The sequence below is a fragment of the Mus pahari genome, chromosome 22, assembly GCF_900095145.1.
Source record: "Mus pahari chromosome 22, PAHARI_EIJ_v1.1, whole genome shotgun sequence".
NCBI classification, from domain to species: Eukaryota; Metazoa; Chordata; class Mammalia; order Rodentia; family Muridae; genus Mus; species Mus pahari.
In genome coordinates this window covers 16,898,285-16,907,587 of record NC_034611.1, presented here as the reverse complement: position 1 = coordinate 16,907,587, position 9,303 = coordinate 16,898,285, and positions in this window count along the sequence as shown.

Below are 9,303 nucleotides of genomic sequence, written 5' to 3'. Positions count from 1 at the left end.
ATAAGGACACATGCTCCACTATGTTCATAGCAGCCTTATTTATAATAGCCAGAAGCTGGAAAGAACCCAGATGTCCCTCAATAGAGGAATGGATACAGAGACTGTGGTACATTTACAGAATGGAGTACTACTCAGCTATTAAAAACAATGAATTTATGAAATTCTTGGGCAAATGGATGTATCTGGAGGATACCATCCTTAGTGAGGTAACCCAATCAGATGACTTCAGTTTTGCCGAGGTGACATAAAAGTATCCAGGACAGAGCTGTTCATAAGAATGGGCAATATGAATAAGTTAAGGTTCTGTAAGTTATATACACTATGGTCTAGTTCTCAACTTCTCCAACTAGAATGGGCATATCCCCTTGTCAAGGTAATTATCTATACATGGCCATACAAATATAGATATTAGGTTCAACTGGAACATACCTTCATGGTAACACTTGTATTAGTATTTGATTGATTAATTAGGTACAGTGACCACACTGGGGTGAGATATAAATAACCACCATGTGAGTAATGTAAAATCAGTCATACGCTGTGATAGAATAATGTATCATGAACAAATTTCAGAAACACGATTTTGAGAAAAACTTAGTACCACAAGCTCCATATTACTTAACTATACAATTCAAAAACAGACAAATGTGCATTGTATTTTACCTTTATACTTAATGAAACAACTACAAATTACAGAAATGAAACAACATCTTGATAGCCTCTGAATAAAGTGGGTTATTCCATTTTAGCATATGTCTTTATTTAAATGGTTACACAGCAGTCACATATACTCTAAGATACTAAAGATATTTTAAGACATATAAACAGTGTCATGGTAGAGTCTATGTTTACAATGTCTAACCTGAGTTTATTTATATTGTTAATCAATATTATATTCATTGTTTGAAATATTTAGTGAGTTGTCATCTTATTCCATTGAGCAATGGAATATTTGTACTTACTTCCTATACCTGAGCTTATTTGTGTGCCAACTAACCACCCACTCTCTGCCCTTCCCTTTTTCCTGTTTACAAGGAAAATACGCGCGCACACGCGCGCACACACACACACTCAAAATCTTTTCTATTTCACTAAATGCTCCCCTCCTGCCTGTGAATCCTGGGACCCAAGACTATCCACCTGTACAGGAGGTACGAGAGGTAAACAGGCAAGTTGGTGACATATACCCTACTGTGCCTAACCCATTTACACTGTGGAGCTCCTTGTCACCCTTTAATATTTGGTACACCATCCTGGACCTCAAGGACGCCTTCTTCTGCCTGAAGACTCCCCAGAGTCAGGACTGCTTTGTATTGGAGTGGAAGGATCCTGAGCAGAGGGTGACAGTGCAACTCACATGGACCAGGCTGCTTTAGGGCAGATTCAAAAACTCACCTATCCTCTTTGATGAGGCCCCACAATGGGACCTCACTCTCTACCATGAGACCAATCCACAAGTATATAGATGACCTTTTGATTGCAGCTAAGATCAAGGAGGACTGTCTAGAAGGGACTAAACGCTTCTTGGAGGAGCTGGAAAGATTGGGATACGAAGCTTCGGCCAAGAAGGCCCAAATCTGCCAGAGAAAAATAAGTTATTTGGGCTACCTACTGAAATACAGACAGCATTGACCATCCTGCACATCCCTCCTCTGCAGAGCCCCAAGCAGGTACAGGAATTCCTGGGCATGGCTGGATTCTGTCAGCTATGGATTCCAAGGTTTGCTGAATTGGCTGTTCCTCCTCTACCCCGTGACTTAAAACAGACAGCCTTTCCATTGGTGGGAAGAAGAGCAACAAACAGGCTTTTGACTCAATTAAGCAGGCTTTACACAAGACCCCTGCTCTAGGACTGCCTGATGCCAGCAGACCTTTCCACCTTTATGTGGCAGAAAACAGGGGGATAGCCATGGGGGTGCTCACTCAGTGGCTGGACCCCTAGAAGTGCCCAGTTGCCTATCTGTCAAAGAAATTAGACCCTGTCACTGTGGTGGTTTACTCGTCTACGAATAGTGGTGACAGTGGCAGCTGAAGTTAAAGATGCTGATATAGTGACTCTGGGGCAAAACCTGACAGTGACAGCTCCTCATGCCTTGGAGAGCATTGTTGGTCAGTCCCTGGATCCAAGACTGACCAATGCCCGTTTGACTTATTATCAGGCTCTGTTCCTAAACTCAGATTGGGTGACCTTCACATCACCAGTGGCCTCAACCTGGCCATTCTGCTACCTGACCCTGACCTTCCATCCACCAGCTCATGATTGCCAGTAGACACTGAGGACCAGGGATGGTGAAAGGACCTATCGGACCAGTCACTTCCCAATGCCAAGACGACCTGTTTCACTGATGGTAACAGCTACCTGGTAGAGGGACAACACATTGGGGGCCACCATTGTGGACAGGCACCAGGTGGTGTGGATGGAACTGCTTCTTCTGGGAAAGTCAGCCCAAACGGTAGAGCTAATATCTCTGACCAAAGCCCTGGACCTGGGGGCAGGCAAAAAGATCAACATCTACACTCATAGCAGGTATGCCTTTGCCAGTGCACATGTACATGGGGCAATTTATCAACAGAGGGGACTTTTAACATTAAATGGAAGAGAAGTTAAGAATAAGGCTGAAATCAAGTTCTTCCTAAGCACCCTTCTTAGGCCAACCAAGGTGAGCATTATCCACTGTCCTGGCCACTAGAAGGGGGAGAGCCATATAGCTAGAGGAAACAACCTAGCTGATAAAGAGACCAAAGGGGTAACCCTTAAAGACACTGTATCTGTGCTGATCCAACAGAAAAAGCCTAACAAACCAACCAGTGGAGAAGTTAGAAAATGTCCCCATTGGGCCAAGGGCTTGCCCCACCTAGTCTACACTAAGGAGGAGGAGGCTCAGTTCTACCAACTACTACCTCAAGGTGAAGATCATAGAAAACCCAAGAGGGAAAAGTCAACCTCCCTCTGGACCAGTCCTGAGACCCGCTATGACAGACGCATAAGTGGACTCACCTAGGCAGCAGAAAGCTGATAGAAGCCATTGAGGGTTCCAGGATGTTCATCCTGAACCTAAGATACCTGGTGAAGGAAATAATAGAGAGCTGTAAAGTTTGTCGGCAGGTGAATGCCTGCAGCACCAAGATAGGCACAGGGAAGAGACCCAGAGGAAATAGACCAGGAGTCTTCTGGTAGGTAGATTTTACAGAAGTGAAACCTGGAAAATATGGTTATAAATATTTACTAGCCTTTGTGGATACTTTTTCAGGATGGGTAGAGGCTTTTCCCATGAAACAGGAGAGAGCTTTGGTGGTGGCCAAGAAGATCCTAGAAGAGATTTTTTTCCCCAGGTTTGGGGTACCCAAGGTAATTGGGTCTGATAATGGATCAGCCTTCATCTCTCAGGTAAGCCACAGGTTGGCAAAAGTATTGGGGGACAGATTGGAAACTTCATTGTGTATACTGTCCCCAGAAGTTCAGGCCAGGTAGAAAGGATAAATAGAACCCTTAAAAAGAGACCTTGACTAAATTGACCTTAGAAACTGGCAGAGACTGGGTGGTATGTGTTCCCTTGGCCTTGTTCTGAGCTGAGAACACCCCCTGTCATTTCAACCTAACATCTTTGGAGATCCTCTGTGGAGACTTGGCTACATTGGTGGCCACTGGGCCTAACCTAGAGATCTCCCAAGAAGGAGATCAAGACTTTGTCAAAAGACTGGTAGCCCTCAAGGCAGTTCAGAGTTAAATATGGTTCCAGCTGTCTGCCCCCTATGCTCCAGGAATGACTGAGGTACCATACCGGTTCGAGGTCGGTGGAGCAGTCTATGACCCAGTCCATAGAAATCCACGGGAAGGATCCCTATTTGCTGTTGCTGATGACCCCTACAGCCATAAAGGTGGAAGGCATAGCTGCCTGGATACATGTGGATCACCTGTCTCAGAGCATGAAGAAGACAAGCATCCCTTTAAAGCTCAAGATTGCTCGGCAGGTCACCAAGGATGAAAAATTTCCTGACCTTGATGGGGGTTCTGACTCTGATAAGGCATAGGGGGCAGAGTGCTGAATGTAGCCCTTATCAGCCCTCTAGACTGACTTGGATTGTATCATCAACTCTAATGGGTGATAAGGTAGCCAGGGTAACCAAAGACCCTTTCACCTGGTGGCTCCCCCTAACTTTCGACCTGTGTGACCTAGGGTTGTGAGACCTTGGGTGACCCCTACTGGAACCTGAGCTCAATCTGGGATTTAATCACAGTGAGCAGATCCTCTGGAAGAAGGGGACTCACACGTGGCAATTGCAGAGGATACCAGAGCTCATTGGGAAACACTCATTCAGGGGCATGTTGCGATGTCTCCTGGGGAAGCCAACAGCCCTCAGGAATGAGGACCAGAGAGAGTCAATGCCTCAACTTTTCTTGCAAACCAATCACTGTGCAGTTTATCCAGAAAGGGAAAGAGGCCAAGCATAGATGGCTAAAGGATAGGACATGGAGCCTTAGATGATACCAGGAAAGACACGATGATGGACTCCTACCATCAAAAAAGGATTTTACCATGAAACTCAAGATAGAAGTCCCTACTGTCCCTGTGAGACTAAATGAGGAGGTTATGGTTGTCCTCCATAAGCTACCCAAGCCCAAGCTCCGGGCACTAACCCAGGTTGGGTCAATTACTGTCATGACCCTCAACATCAGGGCAACACCCCCTCCTGGTCTCTCCAAACTGGATGAGTTCCAAATGAGGAATCATCACTGCTTTGACAGTGTCTCTCTTACTTGGACTGGGCACAGCAGGGGTAGTGACAGGGACTTTGGTCCTTACATTCTAAATCACTTAGTTGCTTTAATTAAAGATCATACAGATCCAGTAGAGTTGATGGTCCTGAGAGAAAGATATCAAGAAATAGGTATATATGAGGGATATGAGCTGCATATCTATGCACAATAGCTTCAAGATTGAAGCATGCACAAAGAAAAGGGGGGAATGAAGAGGTCAGCTCAGGAACTTTGGAAAATTCCATCAAACCACTCTCCTCCTGGAAGAGAAAGATCATAGAACACATAGGTATTCCTCCCCTCCAGAAAGGAGAAGCTAATTACATTCCTCAGACCACAGGGGGGACTGACCACTGACCACCTGCAGATAAGGGAAGCCCAGACCAGGTAGACACATTCCTCAGGGTAGAGGGACCATTGGCCACCACAGCCAAGGTGGTAGCCTTGCTGCCTCATTGCCTAAAAACTAAACAGTTTAAAGGGAGCACTTTTCCACCAATCATATTGTGCCTAGTTGCTGCTGCTCTAAAAAGTGCAGAAAAACTTACCGAGTAGACTGTGTGAGGTCACCACCTCTCCTTCTCGTGTAGGAAGAACCCAACACATTGGAAAAATAAATTCCTCTTGCTTTTTTGCATTGATTCCCAGCTCTGTGTTGTTCACTCGCCAGAGTCTTACAGAATGAGGTTCAATATTAACTCTCCAACTCCCTGTGGCCAGTGGGAATCAAGCTATTGAAATGAATTTAGACATCAACTCACAGATAACTGTGGACCCTGTAAGTTAACATCCCAGAACCACAGGACTTTGCCCATTTTCATAGACCAAATAAAACTAAAATTCCCAGGCTATACAGATTTTTAATGATCACCCGTAAGTCTGAAGAGTGGGGGATGTCATGACATTAAACATATACACTTGACAATTCACAGGAACATTCACATTGCATACACACAACAAGAAAACATTAAGCATCATGAAGAAATCCTTATAAGGATGCATTGCAATTCAAGAACAGGCAGATGGGAGGAATGCATAGGGTAAAGGAAGGGAGTTAAGGACATAGGGTTGCCTTGTTGCCTCAGAACCCCTGCTCTGCCCAAAACAACAAGTTCACATATACACAGACACTTTTCAAACCAACCTTATGGGCTTCTGTGGTGGCTTCATTCAATAACCTTCATTAGTTAAAACACTACCCACCCTTGGTTGCATGGATCCTCTAGCTAGTCTTACCAATGCAGCACCTGACACTAGATGTTCCCATGTTCTTAAGCTTATGTCGGTCTGTGGGGTGACTGGCCTGTTTCCTGAACCTATGTAGGGTACCTCAGCGATGAATCATTCATCAGAAAATCAAAGATGCTCTCCACTGTGCATATTCCAAGGATTTCAAGAACTCTGAGTCAAAACCCAGGAACAAAGAAACACACAAACACACACACAAACACACACACACACACACACACACACACACACACACTATTTAAGACAAATTTGCATATTTCCATTTTAAATATATACATATATATATGTTTAGAATATATGCATATATACATTTTCTTTGTTACATGTATATATACAATATATACAATATATGTATGTATGAATGAATGAATGTATGAATGAATAAATGTATGAATGAATGAATGAACGTATGTATATATCTTGAAACCTTAAAAAAGACAAAGAGTCTGTTGCTGTCATTATATATGCCAATCTGCCTCAAATGTGTAGTGTCTTCTAACCTCAGCCTCTGAAGCACAGGGATTACAGATGACAGCAACCACACATTGCTTGAAGACTTGCAGTTTAACCCAGGAAGACCTATATTCGATTTCTGACTTCTGGTCTTAGAAGGAAATAGAAGAATATTCTTTAAGCATTAATTTTGTGCCGCCTGTATAGAGCAGCAATAAGATTAATGCAACATTTTCAAACAGATTATCACACTTCTAAGGGGGAAGCAGGCTTTTAGATATTAGAAACATAGAACATCTCTGAATTTCGGCTTTGTTTTGTTTTTTAGTTACCATATTTATAAAAGAAAGATTTTCTTCTTCACAGCAATTTTCCCCATGTATAGCTGTTTATATCAGAGCAATGCAAAGTGACAGGAGTCTAACATTCGAAGGAAAATACGCTATTTTCAGATCAGATATCAACTGTCAACTTAGATAGAGTGTATTTCCACTGACATTTCACAGCCCAGTTCACAAAAATTTTACATGCTTACAATTTACTTCTAGTGTGAACTATTTGTTGAAATATGTTACATATGGAGTTCACAACATGGACATATATAGACATAGCCTGTGTAAGCTATAGGGGCTGGATGTGAACAGACAGATGTTAATGCTGAATATGAGAAAATGGATTTCAGAGGAAAATGTGAGGAGGGTGCTGGGAAAGAGTTGAAGAGATGGTTACGGTCAGATGTGACAAGATAATACATATATATATATATATATATATATATATATATATATATATATATATATATATATATTAAAATATGCTCAAACAAAAATAAGTACTTATTATTTATTCAAAATTCAGGATTCAATATGCTTTCTTTAGCTAGAATGTTTAACAGCCCCAAATCAGAAATTTAAATGATAAAAAATTACACCCTGCTTTTCTAGTGAAGTTTGAAAACTATAAGATTAAACTATGGGGAACTACAAGCTGTATCAAGATGTATCAAGATGTATCAAGATGTTGTCATGTTTAATGCCATTACATGTGGAAGTACTGGACATTGCCTATGTCAAAATACATACCAATGCACATCTGTACCACTTCCAACAGCAGCAGCAGCAGTAACAATAATATCAAACACAAACCTAGAATCATGTGGTGAGGAGTATCTGAATGCTAGTGTTTTCTTTTCACTGTTAAGAGAACGGAGACCCAGAGAACTTCCATCTATAAAACAAGTTGTTGGCTCTGTCTTTAACAAAGCTCACCATTTAAAGATGAGAGTGGCAGCAAAGAGGTCTCTAGAACGTGGCTTTTGGAAGTGAATGAAATAACCTCATGTTATAGTCCCATTCCAAGGCACATAGAGCAGTGCATCAACATCTATTCCTTCATTGGGAAGCACATCTTATTGTTACTATTGATCATGTTACGGTTATAGTTTGATATCAAGATATAAATCACATAAATCATTAAATCTGTATGATTAAAAGAGAAAAAACAGTCGTGTTGAAACAGTACACCATTTACAACCTTTTTTTTTTCTTTTTTTAAATGACTTTTTGCAAAATTCTGTTGTTATTTGTTCACATTTGAAATGATATCCCACTTTCCTGTTACCCCTTCACCAATCTCCATTCCATCTGCACCCTCCCCTTTGCTTCTATGAGGGTGCTTCTCCAGGGCATCAAGCCCTCAGGACCAAGGGCCTGCCCTTCCACTGATGTCAGATAAGGCCATCCTCTGCTACATATGGATCTGGAGCCATGGATTTCTCCACATGTACTCTGATTGAAGGTTTAGTCTCTGGGAGCTGTGGGTGGTCTCATTGGTTGATATTGTTCTTCTTATGGGGTTGCAACCCCTTTTGGGTCCTTCAATTCTTACCCTAGCTCTTCCATTGGGACCCAGGCTCGCTCAGATGGTTGGCTGTATCTGCATCTGTATTGATCAGGTGCTTGTAGTATCTCTCAGGGCACAGTGATACCAGATTCCTATCAGCAAGCACTTCTTGGCAACAGCAATAGTGTCTGGGTTTGGTGTAGACTAGATGGATCCCTAGGTGGGTCAGGGTCCTCTTTCCTTCAGTCTCTGTTCCATTTTTTCCCCTCTTTCCTTTGGTCGGGAACATTTTCCGGTTAAAATTTTTGAGATGTGTGTGTGTCCCACTCTCTCAACTGGGTGCCATGTCTACCTACTGAATGTGGTCTCTACAGGCTCTAGCTCCTCTTTGTTGTATAATTTGGCTAAAGTCATCCCTGTTGGTTCCTGGGAGACTTTTTCTTCCCTGATGTCTGGGACTTTTTGGTGACTACCCCCAGTTCCTTATCCACCACAGCTACATATTTTTATTTGATTTCCTGACCCTCTGTACTTCTCTCCTGATGTCCTTGATAATTGTTTTTCTAGAGGAGCAATAGTTTTTCTTAGAATATTGTTCTAGAATGTAAATGGTAGTGCTATTCTATTTCTTTGTTTTTCAAACTCAAGAGCTACTATAATGCTGGGTAAAATGAGCACCCCCAAGAAATTATTTCTAGGCCTATCCTCACCCTAAAATTATCATCTTCCTCTTTTCCATAATAAAGTAAAATAAGGTCATCTATTACATGATTACTAGATTCAAATGAAATGTTGAAACTCAACCCAGAGTTATGCGGTTTTAGCCACAGTTTCACATATTTTTGACAGAGGTTTAGCAATATCTTTATGAGACAGGGATTTTATTCCTCGTGTAGGATCCCAGATCATAGTTAAGGGCAGTAGCTACTCAGCATGTCTGTGTTCCCAAGAAACATCAGCCAGTAGAGAGGACTTCTTGTAACTCATCCCATATGAGCTAT